The sequence below is a fragment of the Chiloscyllium plagiosum genome, unplaced genomic scaffold (genome assembly GCF_037043375.1).
Source record: "Chiloscyllium plagiosum isolate Xiang-an unplaced genomic scaffold, Cpla_swu_hap1 HiC_scaffold_37, whole genome shotgun sequence".
Classification (NCBI taxonomy): Eukaryota; Metazoa; Chordata; class Chondrichthyes; order Orectolobiformes; family Hemiscylliidae; genus Chiloscyllium; species Chiloscyllium plagiosum.
This window is the reverse complement of record NW_028270175.1, coordinates 4,472,510-4,488,857: the sequence shown is the minus strand read 5'-3', so window position 1 is coordinate 4,488,857 and position 16,348 is coordinate 4,472,510. Positions and strand designations below refer to the sequence as shown.

At 41.9% G+C, this 16,348-nt stretch overlaps 1 protein-coding gene across 3 annotated transcripts in view; it reads left to right on the top strand.

The window, feature by feature from the left end:
* LOC122540450 (tumor necrosis factor receptor superfamily member 5-like) overlaps positions 1–16,348 on the top strand; it is a 210,596-nt gene that overhangs the window by 79,439 nt on the left and 114,809 nt on the right. The window lies entirely within an intron of this gene.

Here is a 16,348-nt window from a genome sequence, read left to right as displayed (position 1 = left end):
AATTTGAATGTTGTGCTCTTAAGTTTGAATTTTATGCAATTTTGGCTTAGGGCTGACAGCCATAGAAATCTTTTGAAGCTTTTTTTCACTTTTTAGCATAAATTTATAGATACAAGCATTGTTTATGTTTTAAGGGCTGCATCAATTTTACTTCGCAAATTGAGTTCCTTTGTGATAGCAGAATTGATATATCCCGACCAGACGTAACTTTCTAAACAAGAAATTGATGCAATGTGTCCTTGATTAAATTGTTTGAAATATCTTCAACTGTGTTTGAGGTTGCTGGTATGATGTACAATTTCCAATGGTCCACTAACTAGAATAATTTGATTACGATAACAAATCTGTAAAATACTTTTCCTGATGGCTCCTGGCAAACTTTGCTACATGATTAGAAATATTGAAATTGCATTGAGGCAACTCAGTAGAACACTGTGCATACAAAATGTTTAAAGAGAAAAATGTATTTCTCTTGCTGTTTTCAATTGGAAATATTTTGCCTTCAGGCTAAATTGCAATGATTATTGAAAATATTAAGGCTATTACAATTGTATTGAAGCTCCTAAGAGTGGCACAAGTTGTATGAAGGCAGGTTGAATTTTTATACAGCATGTGCAATTTTCAAATTAAAATATCTTGCGATGGACTTTGACAAATTTTACAATTAAAGTAAATGTTTGGAAGGAACAGGTTCTCCCAGCACAGCATTAGCCCATTACATGTCATAGCGTCATAGAGATGGACAGCACGGAAACAACTCGTCCATGCCGACCAGATATCCCAACCTAATCAAGTCCCACCTGCCAACACCCGGCCCATATCCCTCCAAACCCTTCCTATTCACATAATCATCAAGATGCCTTTTAAATGTTGCAATTGTACCAGCCTCCACCACTTCTGCTGGCAGCTCATCCCATACAGATACCACCTTCTGCGTGAAAAAGTCGCCCCTTAGGTCTCTTTTATATCTTTCCCCTCTCACCCTAAACCTATTCCCTCTAGTTCTGGACTCCCCCACCCTAGGGAAAAGCCTTTGTCTATTTATCCTATCTATGCCCCCCATAATTTTGTAAGCCTTTATAAGGTCACCCCTCAGCCTTCAAGCTCCAGGGAAAACAGCTGCAGGCTATTCAGCCTCTTCCTATAGCTCAAATGATCCAACCCTGGCAACATGCTTGTACATCTCTTCTGAACCCTTTCAAGTTTCACAACATCCTTCCACTAGGAAAGAGACCAGAGTTGCACAAGCGGCCTAACCAACGTGCTATACAGCCACAACATGACCTCCCAACTCCTACACTCAATACTCTGACCAATAAAAGAAAGCATACCAAACGCCTTCTTCACTATCCTATCTACCTGCGACTCCATTTTCAAGGAGCTATGAACCTGCACTCCAAGGTCTCTTTGTTCAGCAACACTCCCTAGGACCTTTCCATTAAATGTATAAGTCCTGCTAAGGTTAGCTTTGCCAAAATGCAACACCTCACATTTGTCTAGATTAAACTCCACCAGCTACTCCTTAGCCCATTGGCTCATATGTTCAAGATTCCGTTGTAATCCAAGTAACCTTTTTCGCTGTCCACTATACCTCCAATTTTGGTGTCATCTGCAAACTTACTAACTATATCTCCTATGTTCACATCCAAATCATATATATAAATGACAAATGTAGTGGACCCAACACCAATACTTGTGGCACTCCACTGGTCACAGGTCTCCAGTCTGAAAAACAAATTTCCATTACCACCCGCTGGTCTACATTCAAGTCAGTTTTGTATCCAAATGGCTAGTTCTCTCTGCATTCTGTGAGATCTAACCTTGCTAACCATTCTCCCATGGGGAACCTTTTTGAATGCCTTACTGAAGTCCATATAGATCACATCCATCACTCTGCCCTCATCAATCCTTTTTGTTACTTCTTCGAAAAACTCAATCAAGTTTGTGAGACATGATTTCCCATGCACAAAACCATGTTGACTATCCCTAATCAGTCCTTACCTTTCCAAATACATGTACAACCTGTCCCTCAGGATTCCCTCCAACAACTTGCCCACCACCAACGTCAAGCTCACCAGTCTATAGTTCCCTGGCTTGTCCTTACCACTTTCTTAAATAGTGGTGTCACCTTAGCCAACCCCCAGTCTTCTGGCACCTCACCTGTGAATATTGATGGTACAAATATCTCAGCAAAGGGCCCAGTAATCACTTCCCACAATTACCGCAGAGTTCTAGGATTACCTGATGAGGTCCTGGGTATTTAACCACCTTTATGCATTTCAAAACATCCAGCATTTCCTCCTCTGTAATATGGACATTTTTCAAGATGTCACCATCTATTTTCCATTCTGTATCTTCCATGTCCTTTTCCATTGTAAACATTGATGCAAAATACTCGTTTAGTATCTCCCCCATCTCCTGCAGCTCCACACAAAGGCTGCCTTGCTGATCTTGGCAGGGCCCTATTCTCTCCCTAGTTACCCTTTTGTCCTTAATGTATTTGTAAAAACCCTTTGAATTCTCCTGAAACCTATTTGCCAAAGCTATCTCATGTCCCCTTTTTGTCCTCCTGATTTCCTGAATAAGTATACTCCTACTGTCTTTATACTCTAAGGATTCCCTCGATCTCTCCTGTCTATACCTGACATATGCTTCCTTCTTTTTCCCTGTATCAATTATCCGAATTTCATATTATCTGAAGAAGATCTCAAGGTCCCAATAGAAACATTACCTCAAAGAGGTGTTTCAACACTGATCATGTCTTTTGTTTACAATGATTAAAAATGAATCCGGCTTATGGAAATGCTGCCAAGAACAGTCCTGGACATCGATGGGAGCCCAGGCACTGTCTCCAAATGACTGACCACATGCCCTCTCTCATTCTCCACACTTTCCCTGGAGCTCTACACAAGGGTCTATCCTAAACCCCCCTTCCCCAGATAATCTCTCCAACATTGTCCTGTACAGGGTAAAGGTGGAACCTGTCAAAAAGTTGCAGTAAAAAATTGTGTATGTGGCTGCGTGTCTGTGCGTGTGGTGGCATGTGGGTGTGTGCGCATGTATGTGTGGCTGCGTGTGGTTGTGTGTGCTATTTTAAAACTCGCCCTGCCTCAAAGACAGCTGCAGTCTTACTGTTGGTACCCAGTCCGGCTGCCCCGGAGAGGGGACGGGGGAGCGGATGGGGGTAGCAGGGTAGCAGGGTAGCAGGGTCGGACAGGAACGGACTGGTGGGCGGATGGTGGGAGGGGACGCATGGGGAACTGGTGATGGAGGGGGTTCGGATTTGGATGGGGGTGGGGTTGGATGGGGTTGAGGTTAGAAGAGGGTGGGTTTGGATGAGATCTGGGGCGGGGTGAGTGCAGATGGCAGGGCGATGTTGCATTGGGTTGGGGGAGGATGAGGGTGGGGTTGGGGGAGGGCCCTCATGCACAGTGTGCTACTGCCTAGTCTCCTAAACAGGGAGCGGACTTAGCAAGTGCTCACTGTGTCAATCCTATTTAACTGATGGGGTGAGGGTGGGGTCTTCAGCACTACTGCTGGTCCTTTACACACAAGTGTGTCTCTGCTCAGAAACAAACCCTGAGACAAAGAGAGGGAGCAAGGCAGGCAGAGCAAGGAAAAAGGAAACTTCAGAAAACTCCGAGCCCCAGAGGAGAGGCACTGAATCAATTAACCAAATAATCAATTATCCAAACGAAAATAGTTCCCGCCCATCTCTTTTGGATAATTGAGGTTCCTCTGTATATTATCTTTAGACACTCGTTATCTAATTTCGGAAGGGCCCCCTTTTCCAACGGTCCCTTTACCTGCAAACATCTGCCCCCGTCAGCTTTTGAAAGTTCTTGTCTAATACCGTCAAAATTAGTCTTCCTCCAATTTAGAACTTCAACTGTTAGATCTGGTCTATCCTGTTCCATCACTATTTTAAAAATAATAGAATTACGGTTGCTGGTCCCAAAGTGCTCCCCCACTGACATCTCAGTCTCTGCCCTGCCTTATTTCCCAAGAGTAGGTCAAGTTTTGCACCTTCTCTAGTCGGTACATCCATATACTGAATCAGAAAATTTTCTTGTACACACTTAATAAATTTCTTTCCACCTAAACCCTTACCCGTAAGGCAGTCCCAGTCTATGTTTGGAAAGTTAAAATCCCTGACCATAACCACCCTACTATTCTTACAGATACCTGAGATCTCCTTACAAATTTGTTTCTCAATTTTACCTCTGACTATTAGGGGGTCGAGAATAAAATTCCAATAAGGTGATCATCCCTTTCTTATTTCTCAGTTCCACCCAAATAACTTCCCTGGATGTATTTCCAGGAATATCCTCCCTAAGTACAGCTGTAATGCTATCCCTTATCAGAAACGCCACTCCCCCTCCTCTCTTGCCTCCCTTTCTATCCTTCCTGTAGCATTTGTATCCTGGAACATTAAGCTGCCAGTGCTGTCTATCCCTGAGCCATGTTTCTGTAATTGCTACGATATCCCAGTCCCATGTTCCTAACCATGCCCTGAGTTCATCTGCCTTCCCTGTTAGGCCTCTTGCATTGAAGTAAATGCAGTTTAATTTATCAGTCCTACTCTGTTCTCTGCTTTGTCCCTGCCTGCCCTGACTGCTTGACTCACTTATTTTCTCAACTGTATCAGTTTCAGATTGATCTCTTTCCTCAGTATCTCCCTGGGTCCCACAACCCCATCTTACTAATTTAAATCGTCCCAAGCAGCCCTAGCAAATCTCCCTGCCAGAATATTAGTCCCCTTCCAATTCAGGTGCAATCCGTCCTTCTTGTACAGGTCACTTTCACCCCAGAAGAGATTCCAATGATCCAAAAATGTAAATCCTTCTCCCATACACCAGCTCCTCAGCCATTTATCTGCTCTATCCTCAAACTCCTACCCTCACTAGCTTGTAGCACCGGGATTAATCCAGATATTACTACCCTCAAAGACCTTTTTAAATTCCTGACTAACTTTCTATATTCTCCCTTTAGAATCTCATCCTTTCCCCTTCCTATGTCGTTGGTTGCAATGTGTACAATGACCTTCTGCTGGTCCCTCTCCCCTTTGAAAACATTCTGCACCCGCTCTGAGACATCCTTGATTTTGGCACCAAGGAGGCAACACACCATTCTGATTTTTCGTTGCTGACCACAGAAATGTCTGTCTGTACATCTGACTAGAGAGTCCCCCAACACAATCGATCGCTTGGAACCCGACGAACCCCTCATTACATTAGAGCCTGTCTTGATAACAGAAACTTGGCTGTCTGTGCTATATTCCCTTGAGAAGTCATCACCCCCTACTTTCTCCAAAACAGGTATACTCTTTTCAAATGGGGATAGCAACAGATGACTCCTGCACAACCTGCCTACCTCTCCTGGAGTTAACCCATTTATCTGACTGTATCTGCAGCTTTTCTCTCTTCCTATAACTGCCATCCATCACATCCTTTTGCTCTTATACATTCCTCATTGCCTCCAACTGTCACTCCAACTGATCCAATCAATATGATTGGATTCACAACCAACGGCATTTGTTGCAGATTTAATCCTCAGTAACATGTAAACTGCGACAAGAAGAGCATATCACTCTACTAAAGGCCATTTTTGCTTCTTCCAATCTACAGACCCAGAAAATAGCACTTATTCCTATACAAAATACTGGTCCAGGCTAAAATAACCCACTCTACTCACTATTGTGCATTTACGGCAACACTGTACTTAAAACTATTCACTTATCTGTTTCTGTGCTGTGACCTCTTCCAAATAGGTTCCTCCAAGATCAGTTGTGAATTTCGCTGTTCGTTAAGTTTTCCTAGACACACTCCAATGTCCAGTGATGCATGAATTCAAACAGCAAAGACAGTAACTGCGCAGGTTCACTGCTATGTCAGTTAGCAGTGGGTTTCACTCTCTCTCTCTTGCACTGACCTGACCATGTGCTGCCTTTGTCTGTCCTTCTCCCTTTTCAAAAGTGTCGTTGTTTTGACTTTTTTTCTCCAAAGTTCCAAAATAATTCAATAGTCTATAAAACAGTAATTGCTGCTTAGGAATTCGAGAAAATCACCTCTAACATCTAAAATTCTGCTGATGCCTGCAACATCCCAAATGCGAGAAATTCAACTGCAAAATTTGCATTAGTTGGGAAACTACGTTGACACTCTCCTCTAATTTACAGATTGGAAAACTAAATTTAGCAATCTCACTTCTCTTTGCTAGTCTATTACTTATTGTACTACAATTTTACTCTTTCCAGCAGAGGAAGATTTTTAAAAGAATACCATTGACTAAGAACTTGATATAGGTTTGTTCACTGAGCTGAAAGGTTCATTTTCAGACGTTTTGTCACCATACTGGGTAAAATCTTCAGTGAGTCTCCAGACGAAGCACTGCTGATGTTTCCTGCTTTCTATTTATATGTTTGCCTACATCCAGAACCTCAACCTGAGCTACAAATCTTCTCAAAATTCGTTGACTAAGAACTCTCAAAACTAGGATCCTCTCAGGGTGCAGAGACTGACTTCTCTGGGCCTGGACCAGTGATAGGTCAAGCCATCCAGGAAATAAGGGAGGGCCCCAGAGACCTGGATTAGTGTTGAGGTCAGTGATCTGGACCAGGTGACCCCGCCTGCTCATACAGCTCCTAACCTGGCCCCCTCACAAGAAAGCGCTGGTTTGTTGCAGATTATCTTACCCACCCCAGCCAAACACCAGGTGCTGTGCACATGAGGATCACCTCCTCGTGGTGCCCAGTTGACTTGAACTAGTTTGGAAGGGGATTAGCCTTCTTTCTGGCAGCCTCTGACTTGTGCTGAGGTTAACTGATGAACAATGACATAGGTGTATGGTCTAGGACAGGCCCCAACCACTGTGGGTCACATTAGTTGGCTTTGCACTTGGAATAAAACAGAACATGCAGAAAAAATTCCAATTCACGGAAACTAACTGCATAAGTCTTTAAAAGTTTTGAGTCCCCTGCAAAATAAACTTAGACTGGAAATAACTGAATGACAGGAAGGTGATTGATATTAGATTTTCTTAGAAGTACGGAATATATTCACAGTGATTCAGCAGCGTATTTTACAATGTATTTGATTTTCTTTACTAAACTACAGTATAGATGCAGTGGGGTTAAGGGAAAAAAAAGTTTAAAAAGTAAGCTTTCTGTATAATGCCAACATTATTTGAAACTTTGCATTCTTTCCACTGCAAATATTGTGGATTAAGACGGATGTATTAGAACCAACATCAAGTCTGAACAAAATGAACACTGAACATAAACATAGGGAAAGTATCCTGGATGCTGGAGAACTGAAATAAACATAAATATTGGAGAAATTCAACAGACCTGTCAGCTCCTTGGGAGAGAGAGAAACAGAGTTAACATTTCGAGTCAGATGTGACTCTTTGGAACTGAAGATAGGTGAAGATGAGAGGGATCTTACGCAGTTGAGAAAGGAAGGGATGGGTCATGTGGAACAAAAGGGAAGGACAGGGAAAGACTGGAGGGCAAGTGGGGGAGAGGGGTTAGTTGTAAACAGGGCTTAAAACATAAAACAAAGTGAATAGCGCAAGTTGTGGAATAGGTGTTAATAGCAAAATAAAGACTGGTTCTGACCGAAAGCAAAATAATAAAAACACCGAGGGAGCAAAAAAAAAGCAAGATAGAGGACAGAGTTCATGGTCAATAGTTGCTGAACACTATGTAGATACCAGAAGGCTAAAATCAGAAAATGACCGTTCCTCCAGTGTGCACTGGAACACTACAGCAGGTCAAGGGCGAAAATGAGAATATGAGAATAAGATGGTGCATTGAAGAGGCAAGTGACTGGCAGGTCAAGGTTAAGCATGCAGTCTGAGCAGAGTTGTTCTGCAAAGTAACCACCAAATACACATTTGGGCTCCCCAGTGTGAAAGATCATAATCAGCAAATACAGTGAATTATCTTGAAGTACAAGCAAATTGCTGCATCACTAAAAAAACTGTTTGGGGTCTTGGACAGTGAGGAAGGGGATAAAAGAGCAGGTGCTACTCTTCGTATCATTGTATTGGATGTCCTGTGGAGGAGGAACAACATGCTTTTTTTTGGTGGGGGAGGATGAGAGAAGTGGACCAGGTTGTTGTGGAATAGTTCCTGAAGAGTGCAGATAGAGTGGAAAAGATATATTTGGTTTTGGCAGACATTTATGTACATCAAAGTTATAAATCAGATTCATACAGATGTACAGCATGGAAACAGATCTTTCGGTCCCACTCGTCCATGCCGACCAGATATTCCAACCTAATCTAGTCTCAGTTGCCAGCACTTGGCCCATATCCCTCTAAACCCTTCCTATTCATATACACATCCAGATGCCTTTTAAATGCAGTAATTATACTAGCCTCCAATACTTCCTCTTGCATTTCATTCCATACATGTACCACCCTCTGCATTAAAAGATTGCCCCTTTCACCTTAAACCTATGCCTTCTAGTTCTGGCCTCCCTCACACCAGGGAACAGACCTCGTCTATTTATCTTCATCGATTTATTCACAACATCCTTCCGATGTGAAGGAGACCATAGTTGCACACAATATTCCAAAAGTGGCCTAACCAATGTCCTGTAGAGCGACATGATCTCCAACTCCTATACTCAATGTTTTGACTAATAAAAGAAAGCATACAAGATACCTTCTTCACTATCCTATCCATCTGCGACTCTACTTTCAAGGAATTATGAACCTGCACTCCAAGGTCTCTTTGTTCAGCAACATGCCCCACGACCTTACCATTAAGTGTATAAGTCCTGCCCTGATTTGCTTTTCCAAAATGCAGCACCTCACATTCACCTAAATTAAACTCCATCTGCCATTCCTTGGCCCATTGGCTCATCTGATGCTGATCCCATTATACTCTCATGTAACCTTCTTTGCCTTCCACTACACCACCAATTTTGGTGTCATCTGCAGACTTACTACATCTATCTCTTATGTTCACATCCAAATCATTTATATAAATGACAATAAATAGTGGACCCAGCACCATTGCTTGTGGCACTCACTGGTCACAGGCCTCCAATCTGAAAAGTAACCTCCACCACCACCACCACCCTCTGTCTTCTACCTTCAAGTGAGTTCTGTATCTAAATGGCTAGGTTTCTCTGTATTTCATAAGATCTAACCTTGCTAACCAGTCTCCCATGGGGAACCTTGTTGAAAGCCTTACTGAAGTCCATATAGATCACATCCACTACTCTGCCCTCATCAATCCTCTTTCTACTCCTTCAAAAATTCAATCAAACTCATAAGACATGATTTCCCACGCACATGTTGACTATCCCTAATCAGTCCTTGCCTTTCCAAATATATGTAAATCCTGTCCCTCAGGATTCCCTCCAAGAAGTTGCCCACCACTAATGTCAGGCTCACTGGTCCAGAGGCTCCTGGTCTTTCCTTACCACCTTTCTTAAACAGTGGCACCATGTTAGCCAACGTACAGCCTTCCGGCGCCTCACCTGTAACTATCGATGATACAAATATCCCAGCAAGGGGCCCAGCAATCACTCCCCTGGCTTTCCAGAAGTCTATAGTACACAATATCAACTCCTTGGCATTTACCCACTTTTATGCATTTCAAGACATCCAGCACCTCCTCCTCTGTAATATAGATTTTTTCAAGATGTCACCATCTATCTCCCTGCATTCGATATCTTCCATATCCTTCTCCACAGTAAACATTGATGCAAAATAATCATTTAATATCTCCCCTATCTCCTGCAGCTCCACACATAGGCTGCTTTGTTGATCTTTGAGGGGCCCTATTCTCTCCATAGTTACCCTTTTGTCCTTAATGTATTTATAAAATCCCAATAGATTCTCCTTAACACTTTTTGCCAAAGCTATCTCATATCTCATTTTTCCCCTCCTGATTTCCCTCTAAAGTATACTCCTACTGCCTTTATACTCTTCTAAGGATGCACTCGATCTCTCCTGTCTACACCTGACATATGCTTCCTTCTTTTTCTTAACCAAAACTTCAATTTCTCTAGTCATCCAGCATTCCCTATACCTATCAGCCTTTCCTTTCACCCTAACAGGAATATACTGCCTTTGGACTCTCATTATTTCATTTTTGAAGGCTTCTCATTTTCCAGCCGTCCCTTTACCTGCGAGCATGTGCCCCCAATTAGCTTTTGATAGTTCTTGCCTAATACTGTCAAAATTGGTCATCCTCCAATTTAGAAGTTCAACTTTTAGATCTGGTCTATCCTTTTTCATCACTATTTTAAAACTAATAGAATTGTGGTCACTGGCCCCAAAGTTCTCCCCCATTGGCACCTCAGTCACCTGCCCTGCCTTATTTCCCAAGAGTAGGTCAAGTTCTGCACCTTCTCTAATAGATACATCCACGTACTGAATCAGAAAATTTTCTTGTACACTTAACAAATTCCTCTCCATCTAAATCCTTAACACTATGGCAGTCCCAGTCTATGTTTGGAAAGTTAAAATCCCCAACCAGAACCACCCTATTATTCTTAGAGATAATTGAAATCTCCTTCCAAATTTGTTTCTCCATTTCCGGCTGACTATTAGGGAGTCTGTAATACAATCCCAATAAGGTGATCATCCCTTCCTTATTTCTCAGTTTCACCCAAATAACTTCCCTGGATGTATTCCTAGGAATATCCTCCCTAAGTACAGCAGTATTGCTATCCTTTATCAAAAACGCCATTCCTCCTCCTCTCTTGACCCCTTTCTATCCGTTCCTTCACATTTGTATCCTGGAACATTAAGTTGCCAATCTTGTCCGTCCACACTTCTGTCATTGCTACAATATCCCAGTCTCATGTCCCTAACCATGTCCTGAGTTCATTTGCCTTCCATGTTAGGCCTCTTGCATTGAAGTAAATTCAGTTTAATTTATCAGTCCTACCTTGTTCTCTGCTTTGTTCCTGCCTGCTCTGACTGTTGACTCACTCCTTTTCTCAACTGTACCAGTCTCGGATTGATCGCTTTCCTCTCTATTTCCCTGGGCTCCCCCCCCTCACTAATCTTACTAGTTTAAATCCTCCCAAGCAGCTCTAGCAAATTTCCCTGCCAGTATAATAGTCCACTTCCAATTCAGGTGCAATCTGTCCTTCTTGTACAGGCCACTTCTACCCTAGAAGAGATTCAAATGATCTAAATATGTGAACCCTTCTCCCCTGCACCAGCTCCTCAGCCATGCATTCATCTGCTCGATCCTCCCATTCCTACCCTCACTACCTTGTAGCATCGGGAGTATTCCAGATATTACTACTCTCAAGGACCTCCTTTTTGAATTCCTGACTAACGTTCTATATGTTCTCTTCAGAATCTCATCCTTTTCCCTTCCTATGTCATTAGCTACAATGTGTATAATGACCTTCTGCTGGTCCCTCTCCCCATTGATAACATTCTGCACCCTCTCTGAGATATCCTTGAAATAGCACCAGGGAGACAACTCACTATTCTGATTTTCTCCTGCTGGCCTCAGAAATGTGTGCCTGTGCCTCTGACATACCCCTCATTACATTAGAGCCAGTCTCAATACCAGAAACATGGCTGTTCGTGTTATATTCCCTGAGAGCCATCTCCCCCTACATTTTCCAAAACAGCACACTTGGTTAAAATGAACCTGACACCAATCCATATAAAGAGACAAAATTCTGTGGATGCTGGAAATCTGAAATACATACATAAGTTACCGGAGAAACTCAGCAGGTCTGGCTGCATCAGTGAAGAGAGAAATAGAGTTAACGTTTTGAGTCAGGTATGACTCTTCTTCAGAACTGAAAAGTGTAATTACGTGTTTTTTAAACTTTTATATAATGTATAAAAAATGTTTGTTAAATTCCAGCACCTTTCAGTGCTAAAGAAGTTATTGGATTGGAAATGTTAACTCTGTTCCTCACTGCACAGATGGTGCATGACCTGCTGAGTTTCTCCAGCAGTCACTGTGTTTGTTTCACATGAGGAGGCACTTAGACAGGCGATAAAAGAGCTTGATCAAAGAAGTAGGTTTTGGTTCCTGCCTTGAAGTAGGGAAGGGAGAGGTGGGAATACCAAGAGGTTTAAGGGTTTTACATCACTTGGTAGCTGTCCCAGCTCAGGGAGGATTTGCTCATAATTTTCAATAAGCAATACAACTTGTGTTTATGCAAGACAGTAGACCAGCAAGGGTATGTTGAATTAGACATGTGAAAGATGGTATAGAATGTGGCTGAGCTGAGGAAGGGGCAGGTCAGGGAATGTTAAAGAGGTGGAAATAGGCAGCCCTAGCGATGGCGTGGATGGTGATCATTACCTCACCTCAGAGTCAAGTAGAGCACCAAGGATAAAAGCGGAAAAGACAGATGCTAAACTACTTTTGGTGACTGCATAGCTCAAATGAAACCATTCAAGATGAAATTAAGTATGAAGCCAGAACAAGTCAAAGCACCAACTGATCCAGGTCTTTTATACCAACCACATCAGGAAGAGTAAACATTAAACAGAATCAAAACAATCAATTGGGAACATAAACTTTGAAACTTAATATTTCCTTTCGAGGTAATGTGGTTGACTGCTAACAGTATGGGATAAATGCCAAAGTGCAAGGGCAGATAGTGAGCCAGGTTCACCATCGCAATAGACAGGGATTTACTACAGTCAGGGCCTTTTTGGCAATTTGGGTATTACATTCCTTCCACTGAGCCCCACAGTTTGTATTCTGATTATTCAGGATAGGTCTTTCATCGTCGTCAGTGACTGGCAGCTAGGCTAAAGGTTCAGTACAGTCTATTTACATGTTAGGGTACAGATAAGGAGGTTTACTTAAATAACAGAAATATCTCCCACATTGACACATTGCAAAAAAGGTTCAGCTGTCACCTCTCCATCCAGTTCACCTTCAGGCCCTGTATCAATGCTCTTCAGGTCCAGTGTTTACATGTGGGAACCTACATCTAATGTATGATATTACCAACATGCTTTGATGGGACATTTTTAAAAAAATGTAAGCTGATAGCGTCACTGTGACATAAAAAAGTATATTCCAAAGCATTGTACTGTAACCTAAACCCATCCAGCCAATGTCCTGTCCAAATATAGCAAACAAGAATTTTTAACACCGTGCATCCATTGTTTTCAATCCATGAAAATTAAAGAATAGAATAATATGGCTGGGGGTGTATAACTTCCCAATATCCATTCCCAACATCTGCTCAAAGGATCAAATGGAAACTCTCCTCTCGGTTGTGTTGTGACATATGCCTCTGTCTGTCACTTTAGGGGAGGTACAAGAATGTCCTATGAACACACTTAATTTACCTCTGCTAACATTATCAACAACAATTTTCCAGTTTAAAAGCTCCACAAAAATCAAAATATCAATGTTTGAAAATAATTCAATCAATCACATTTTCAACTCTCAAAGACACAGCCACAGGAGAAGTCATGTTGTGATTTTGCAGCACAATGTGTGACCAGTGTTCCTAGCTCAGTACTGGGAGTGCACTCTCTGTGAAGCTGCCAATAATGAACCAGATTCCCAATAACACTACTGAAGAGAAATCCAATGTCAAAATGCTTCACAAAATAGGATTCCTTTTCATCATAAAATATCAAAATTTAAAGGAAGCGTCTGTAACAGTGAAACATGAAGTTCGGGAAATACTGCAATGTTGTCAGACTCACCTCCTGTGGAGTGAGAAGTTCCTTTCTTTTTCCTTGGATTGTCATATTATTCTCATATATTGACTAGCATCTTCTGGAAATAAAATAGGAAGTGCTGGAGAAACTCAGCACATCTGGCAGCACCTGCAGAGACAGAAAGCGAGTTTCTGTTTCAAGTCCAGTGTAATGCTTACCTGAAACATGAACTCTGTTTCTCTCTCCAAAGAAGCAGCTGAGTTTCTCCAGCACTGTTTTATTTCAGATTCCCAGCATCAACAGTATTTTGCTTTTATCAGCCTCTTCCAATGCCAGCAATCATTTACCTCAGAATAAATTAGACAGAGGCAGTACTGTGGTACTATTATTGCTGGACTTGTAATCCAGGGACACAGGTAATGGTCTGGGAACATGGGTGTGAATCCCACCATCACCCATGGTGTAATTTGTATTCAAAACATCTAGAATTAAAAGTCAAATAGTTAGTATGTAACCATTGTTTACTGGCATTTTAAAAAATCCTCTGGGTCACTAATTCCCTTTTGAAAAGGAAATCTGCTGTCCTTAAGTGGTCTGGCCAGGAAAATACAATTGTGGTTAATTCTTAATAAAAACCGAAAGAACTGCGGATGCTGTAAATCAGAAACAAAAATAGAAGTTGCTGGAAAAGCTCAGCAGATACGCCAGCATCTGTGAAGTCTGAATTAACGTTTTGGATCTGGTGACGCTTCCTCAGATGGTAGGTAGGAAAATATCGGTTAATATGCAGACGAGAGGGGGGAGAGGGGAAGGAGTAAACAATAGGTATGGATAGAGTCCAAAGTTAATTCTTATTTGCCTTCTGAGTTGGCCTAGCAAGCCATACACTCAGTTCTATCAAAGTGCGATAAAATCTCAGGGGAATGAAATCAAACAGACCATGGGCCATTGACCTCGGCACTGGAAAAACAACAGCAAACAGAGCTCTGTCGAACCTACACAATCATCTTCACTGATCTCTGAGGGCAAGTGATAATGTTGGGAGAGCCAGTCCACAGACTAGTCAAGCAACACTCTAACACAGTCATACCTTAATCAGCACCATCACCATCCTTGTCCCACTGGTAGGACAGACCCAGCAGAGTGGTGGCACAGTGGTATATAGGGAGTTGGCTGGGAGTCCTCAACAGTAGCTCTTGGCCTGTTATCATCTAATATGGTCTGAACAGATATATAAAACTTCATGGAATGTGGCAACAGATGATGGACACATTAATTAAGGGTTAATTGGGTGAGATTTGACTGCATAAATATCAAGGGAGTTAGTAATCATTTGGGGTCAGTTTGATGGAGCATGGTTAACACAAATAAAAGTGTGGAGTTGGACTCAGTTTAAATGGAATTATCTTCTTGTGCGTCACAGGACTCCATGAAGTCTCATGGCATCATGTAAAATGTGGAGAAGGAAGCCTATTGCTCATTAGCACGTACTGTTCCCCATGCCCAGTTGAAGAATCAGTCCCCTTCCATGTTGAATACCGCTTGGAAGGAGGGCTGAAGGTGACAGAACATATCCAGGGTGGGAGACTTCAAAGATCATCACCAAGCATGTCTCCATAGCAACACTACTGATTGACCTGGTCAAACCCAAAAGAACGTAGCTGCTAGACCAGTTCTGCAACAGATGGTAAGAAAACCAACAGAAGAGAAAAACCAACTTGATTGCATCTGAACCTGTCAGAAATGTATATGTCCATAACAGCATGGGTAGAAGTGAGCACCAGGAGCAGAATCTGACATACCTAAAGCTCAGGTGACAATATGGTAAACCTACAACGCAGGTCTATACATGTGTGTTAAATAGCAGAAACAACAAGTGATTGGCAGAGCTAAGCAATTCGACAGCGATGCATCAGATCTCAGCTCTGCAGTCATACCGCATTTAGCTGTGGGTGGTGGTGGACAATTAAACAATTCACAGGAGAAGAAGACTCCACACAAATCCCCATCCTCAGTAATAGGGGAGCCCTGCACATCAATGCAAATGATAAGATTGAAGCATTTGCTTTTATCTTCAGCAGAAGTCTCTTTTCAGATCCCTATCTTGGCTGCCAATTGCTATAGGAAATACAGTAGCGCCTTGACATACAAACAACCCCGTTCACGAACAAATCAGTTTACGAACAGGATTGTACATAAAATTTAATCCTATTTAGCAAAGAGATTGCTCACCTTTCTGTTTGCTGTTATGAACAGATCAGATCCTAGACTGAAATTTGGCTTGATAGATCATATTTATGTTTTGATTTGGTTTTAACAAAGTCTTTCACTGACACAGAAGTCTGCAATATTGCAAATTTTATTTTAACCGTAAAACATGTTTGTTAAGCAAAACAATTGAAAATAAGGTAGAATAAACCAATCTATTTAACTTATAACACAAATTCAATACATGGTAAACTTATAATCTCATTAATCCCAAAACATTCCTTTACAAGTTTCAAGTAAACACAATATCTCTTGAAAGTGCCCAATAGCAACTGTTACACGTACTCACACCAGAATCCATTTCTCTAACATCTTTAAGATAAATGTGATTTTATCTCCTCATCTGAAACCTCTGATAGCTTATTCTTGGAATGTAGGGGACTCAACTCCACCCCAAGTAAAGTCAGAAGTCACCTGATGAAGAAGCAGAGCTCAGAAGGTTTTTGTTGGA